The 6,000-nt window shown below is 50.5% G+C and overlaps 1 pseudogene; it reads left to right on the top strand.

The window, feature by feature from the left end:
* The window catches only part of LOC138428901 (frizzled-3-like), a 61,270-nt pseudogene extending 58,332 nt beyond the window's left edge, over nucleotides 1-2,938 (top strand).
* Nucleotides 2,939-6,000: the final 3,062 nt, after the last annotated feature.

A 6,000-nucleotide genomic window follows, 5' to 3' on the forward strand; every position in this document is an offset into this window, starting at 1 on the left:
GGGGGCGGAGGGTGGGGAGCACCTGGTGGGGTCTGGGAGGTGCTGGCTGTCGCAGATCAAGGCAGGGACACCCCTGAACCTCCACTGTGCAGTCCCCACGGGGCAGAGTCGTCTGGCAGCTCAGGATCAAAGTTTAGAGGGTAAGTTCACAGCAGGTTGAGTGAACCCCGGTATCCACTCTGGGTTCATTTTAGGTGCCTGGAGTGAGGTTGGTCAAGCCCTTGCTGAGCTCGAGTGAGGGAGTCTGACAGGGAGGACCGAGCTCAGGTTGAGAGTGAGGGGCAGCTAGTGTGGTGAGTCCTCCTCAGCCGGGTGGGATCTGGGGACACCCTTGACTTCAGGGGTGCCTTTCAGGAGCCTCCCTGGAGGGTTGTTTGGGGGTTATTGGGGGCAGAAGCCCGCTTAGAAGACGTGTTCATTCCCAGGGGTGGTGGTTTCTGAAGCAGTTTATACTGGTCGGTTCGACTGTGACCCAGTATCTTGCAGGGTCATGTTTCACAGGGGGCCTGAGCCGTGGGCACGGCCTTCCTTCTCCCACACCCCACACTCCCCTGTCATCTTTCTGGCAGCCTCTCCCCCCTCTCTGCACCCTTGATGGTGGGCCTGAGCCCAGCCCCCCTGTTACCACGGAGCCCCTTGTGACTGAGCGGGTTCCGGTTCCGGGCTCCTGGGAGACGTGCTGGAGGCAGAGCCTTGGTGCCATTTCTCCTTGAGACAGTGGTGCGGGTGGTCATAGTGTGAGAGCAGTGGTCCTAGTGTGAGAGCAGTGTGTGTGAGAGTGGTGTGTGAGAGCGGTTGTGTGAGAGCGGTGGTTGTAGTGTGAATAGTGGTGGTCGTAGTGAGAGATCGGTGGTGCTAGCTCGGGAGCCGAGGTATCCTACCGTGAAACAACGGTTGCCCCCGAGTCGGGGGCTGCCCCGATCCGCGAGCATGGGTCGCCGAAGGGCCCACCTGTGGGCGTTATTCCAGTGCTGCAACCCCAAGGCACAGGCCAAGACAAGAAAGAACCTGGCCTCTGACCGAGTCCTGGAAGGAGAGTGGCCTGAGGTGAGAGCAGCCCGCAGCTGGGCCCGTCGGAATGGGCCTCACCTGGCAAAGCGTCGGGATTGTGTTTCATTTCAGTAGTATGGCTGTGGGCCCTGTCAGCCTGGGCGCTTTGGCCTTAGTGCACAGCGTTGACCCCAGCAGTTTACCCTGTAAGACGCTGTGCAGGTGCTGCGTGGAGGGTGGGCGGGGACCCACAAGAAGGGAAACACTGGCTGGAGGAGTCACTGGGGCACGTGGACTGGGCTACTGAGTCAGTCCTTGACGCAGAAATGCTAAGCCCCTTAACGATTCCCTTCTTCCAAAGAAAGCAGATACTGGCTGGAGTAGTCTCTGGGGCATGAGGATCGAGCTAGAGAGTCAGTCCTTGAAGTAGAAAGGCTAAGTGCATTAAGGTCTCCCATCTTCCAAAGCACAGAGCAGTGTGTCCAGTATTTTAATCACGGGTACCTGCTGCTTCCGTGTCTGACATACATCCTCATAGCTACACATGTCTACGACATGACTCTCATGAGTGCTGGGCACTGTTCCTGGTGCTGCACACTCAGTGTGTAGTAGGGGATACGTAGCCCAGGATTTTTTAATTTCTCCAGAGAAAAATAGAACGTGTGGTCAGCTTGAGCAAGTTCACCACGTGGACGGCCCCGCGTGCATGCAAATTGTGGCAAAATACATATAACATCAATTTTACATTTTAACCAGTGGATTGAATGACTGGGTGGCTTCCGTGGAGTCAGGCTAACAGATGACCTTGGGGTGCCATCTGCCTTTTTCCCAGAGGAACACTCCAAAGCCTGGTGGCTTCCCTTTTTTCTTCCTTCTCCCCAGTGGCTCTAGGTCACTGGTCTGTGTGTCCTTTAAGAATCTCTTTATCCACTTTGTTGTTAGGTTTATCTTTTGGAAAGCTTCTCAGACATCCTGGGCCTTGAGAAGGCAGGCTTGGATTCCGGGTTCTCCCCTACCGTGTGCCTGCCAGGTCAAGGGGGAGGCTGAAGGCCGGTGTGAATTATAGTGGTCTGTGTGGTCTTGGGGTCAGTGGAGCCCCTCTTCTCTGGAGGGGCTAGGAGAGCCTTTGTGTGGAACCTGGAGAGACTTGACAGGGCCAGTCTTGACAGTCTCACTGTCTTTTTAAATTATGTTTGCATTTAGTTTCTCATTTCTTTGTTTTTTTAGGAGAAGAATATACAACTAATTAGGGAGCATCTTCGGAGACGAGAAGAAGAAATATCAGTGCTCAAGGCTGAAATCAACAACACCAGGGTCAGAATGGGGATTCTCACCCTGTTGTTGACATTTGCCCCGTGTGGGTCACCGCTAGCCTCCGTGTTGCTGTCCTTAACCTCTGTCTGATTTTCAAGTCATTTTTCACATCTTCCCACTGAGCAGACCTGGGTGGATCAGTTTGGGGTTCTCATACCTTGTTTCAAAGTTATGATGAGACAATGTAATTTTAGTACATTTGAGGGGGGAGTGCTCTTAACTTAGATTTTTGTCCACACTACACTTTGTGTGGGATCTTAGTTCCCCAACCAGGGATTGAAACCTGTGACCCCTGCAGAAGTGTGGAATCTTAACTACTGGGCCCCTGGGGAAGTCCACTCTAAATTTCGACGGAACTGGCGGGATTCTGACATGCCTTAGCATGTTTCTGGCTATAGCGTGAGGCTGAGAGGAGTTATCGGGCCTGAATTCGAGCAGGAGGTTAAAGGTGCTCCTTTGGCCCCGCCCTGCAGCTGCTGCTGGACCACCTGGAGTTCCTGGTTTCCCGGTACCAGCCATCCTTCCAGTTGACGGCGGGCAAGCGGCAGGCACAGTCCCCAGCCAGCATGACCAGCGAGGTGGAGGTGCTCAGGGCGCTGAGATTGCTCTTTGAGCACCACAAGGCCCTGGATGAGAAGGTACCAGCCCCCCGGCCGTCTTGGATTTGTACACTTGCTGCCTTGTTTGGAGGGTGATGCACTTATTTATGTAACTACTTGACTTTTGAGCTTCCAGAATTCTTGTATATACATTTTTTCTCTGTAAGAAGTCAGAGTTTTATATGGTTAAAAAGCATTGCCTGCGTACATGCTCAGGCATGTCTGAATCTTTGCAACCCTGTGGACTGTAGCCCACCACGCTCCTCTGTTCATGGGGCTTCCCAGGCATGAATCCTGGAGTGGGTGGCCATTTTCCACTCCATGGAATCTTCCCGACCCAGGGATCGATCCTGCCCTCTTGCATTGGCAGGCGGATTCTTTACCACTGAGCCATCTGGGAAGACCCCAGTTAAAAAGTATTAGTTGGCATGAATGTCTCAAGATGTATTATATTCTATATATCAACTTGCAGTGAAAAACTGGGTAATAGAATTAATTTAGGATCACATTTTGTTCTCTCAAGCTTAGAATTTAAAGCTGTTAACAAGATTTCCTTGACGTTAAGATCAGTGAGAGACGTTAACGGTATTCTATTACAGTATCCATGTATTAGGGTGAGTATACACTAAGAGTGTACTAACGCATATACACACAGCAACACACAGTGACTCGGCCCCTTTGATTTGAGTTGAGAGCGCGGTTACGCGTAGGCTTGAATTAGGTGCCACACATAAAGAGGTAAGCTTGATCAGTCATCCTGGAATTTCAGTTAAGGGTTTGTCCTTTGAATCCTTTCATTTAAAAAAGAATGAAGGCTGTAGTGGTGGGCATCAGGTCTTGTTTCTCTTTCTGATTGAGGACCCACCCACCTGGGTTATTTTAATGACTAGTAAACTAGCCTTGTGGCTCAGAGCTGCAGGATGTCTTCAGTACCCCTTTGTCCTGGAGAAGACAAATTCTGACTCTAATCACCTGGTGGTATTTGGGATGGATAGCATCCCCATGTATTTTCTTTCTATGTTGTGTTTTCAGTTTCGAGTTGAGTTTTTCCAGGTGGAGTGTTGCTGTCTTTACCTATTTGTTTAGTCTGATTCCATTTTTTGGTTTATCCACATTTCTCCAGAGTCAGGGTTTCCAAGTAAAATTGGGTTCAGTTCCTGATAGACTTGAGCTGCCCTGAATGTCGCTGACGAGACGTGGTCCTCTCATGCCCAGGTGCAGACCGCGAAGGACCAGGACTGGGAGCGTGCTCAGCAAGCCAGCTTACTGGGGGACATGGCCCAGGTGTTCCAGAGTGATGAGGGCGTGTCAGACAGCGAGGGCGACAGGGTCACCCTCTTCAGCCCGGCCACTCAGCTGTCGCCCAGCGGGCAGGCCGATGCCAAGACTCAGAGTGTGAGGCTGCAGGAGCAGCTGGACGCCATCAAGGAAGAGATCAGGTGGGTGATCCCAAACTCAGCTCCCCGGAAACTCAATTTCTCTGAGGAGCTGCCTTCTCCTAGGGAAGTCTGAGTGTTCCATAGTAAGAAACCTGACCTCAGGTCTGCTTCAAGAATTTTCAGTTTTGAGATTGCCCTTGATGATAGAGCTCAGTCAGCCGGGGGGTTCTGTCCAAGGCGTTTTGGGGTGTTCCCCCTCAGCTCTGAGCCCCAAGGTGGGTGAGGTGCCGAGGCGGTGTCCGCTGTGGCCCGAGCACACTCCTGTGTCCTCAGAGCCCACCAATTTCTGGTGAAAGGCCACCTGGAAGAGAAAAGCTCAGGTTTTGGGGTTGGCAAATTCTCACTCAGATGTGCATTTTCATTTTTCACTTAATAAACAGTGTGAAGATTGGCTTGTTGTAAGACAGTGGTCCAAGGACATGTGTTTGAGTTTTTCTCATCTCATCAGTATATTTAAGATGTTTTCTTTAGACACCATCTTGGCAATGATAACAATTTACAAAACAGGATAGAATCCAAAGGCCGGCCTCGTGGTGAGCAGGGGCCCTTCGGTCTGGGTGCAGCCGGGTGGCTGGGGGCCCCGAGGCCTGCCTGGTGCCACACCCACACAGCTATGCCCGTGTCCCGAGTCCATGTTCAGAGTGGCCGCAGGCCGGTGACCCTGCACAGGACCAGGCAGAGGCTACTGCTCAGACTGTTCTCATCACGTCAGCCCAGGCCGAGGTGCCCATTTCTGTCCACCGAGTGCGGGGGGCCGGGAGAAAGGCAGGGGGCGAACGGGACAACCAGCAAACGCAGGTGGTGCCGCCTGCCCATTTGATGGAGAGACAGACGGTTTTGTGGGCCGTGTTTGAGCACAGACGATATCAGAATCATGGTCTTTCCATGTCCCCTCAGGAAATGTGGAACGGTTATGTATTAATGTTTTTATTTTTACAGCAAGTTGTCATGTAAAAGTGATTTTTCCTTATGTGACAAGTGACTTGATATAAATGGTAGATTCTGTCCATCAACTTGTTATCAACAGTGAAAAACTTTCAAGTTGTATATGTGGAAGTGAAGCTGGAGAGTTTACTTCCTATAACAATGTTTTATTTTAATTTGAAAATCATTTTATTTGCATCATCATGTATTTAAACTGCTATAGAAAATCATCCACAACACATTAGGGGAGAAGAGCAGAAACCGTGAATTCTAGGTTAATGCAGCACGTTGACCTGAATCCAGAAACTCACACAAAGCTGGTGCAGAACTTCCTCAAGAGATGCGTTTGTACATATTCAAACTTACATTAAAAATAAAAAGAAAGATCAACTCAGCACTTCATCTGGTCTGTAGACTTGTGTATAGAAACTCCATCTTGTTCGTGAATTGCTGTTTTGATTGTACCGAGTTCCCGATTCCCAGTGGAAAAGACTTGTGGCACTGACATGTATCTCTGCCCTGAGAGCAGGGAGGTAAAGGTTGTCAGCATCAGGCATCTCCTCACAGGAAGAGCGTCGCCACCAGGGCCCCTTCAGAATGTTAGAGGAAAGACATGAAATGAAGAGTGAATGATCAGGGGCCAGTTTGTAAGACTCAATGCTAAGTTATTCTAAGTTTGAGAATATTCAAAAGAGGAAAAGTCGAACCTTTTACTTGAGATGTTAATTGAGCAA

Source organism: Ovis canadensis, chromosome 24, assembly GCF_042477335.2.
Source record: "Ovis canadensis isolate MfBH-ARS-UI-01 breed Bighorn chromosome 24, ARS-UI_OviCan_v2, whole genome shotgun sequence".
NCBI lineage: Eukaryota > Metazoa > Chordata > Mammalia > Artiodactyla > Bovidae > Ovis > Ovis canadensis.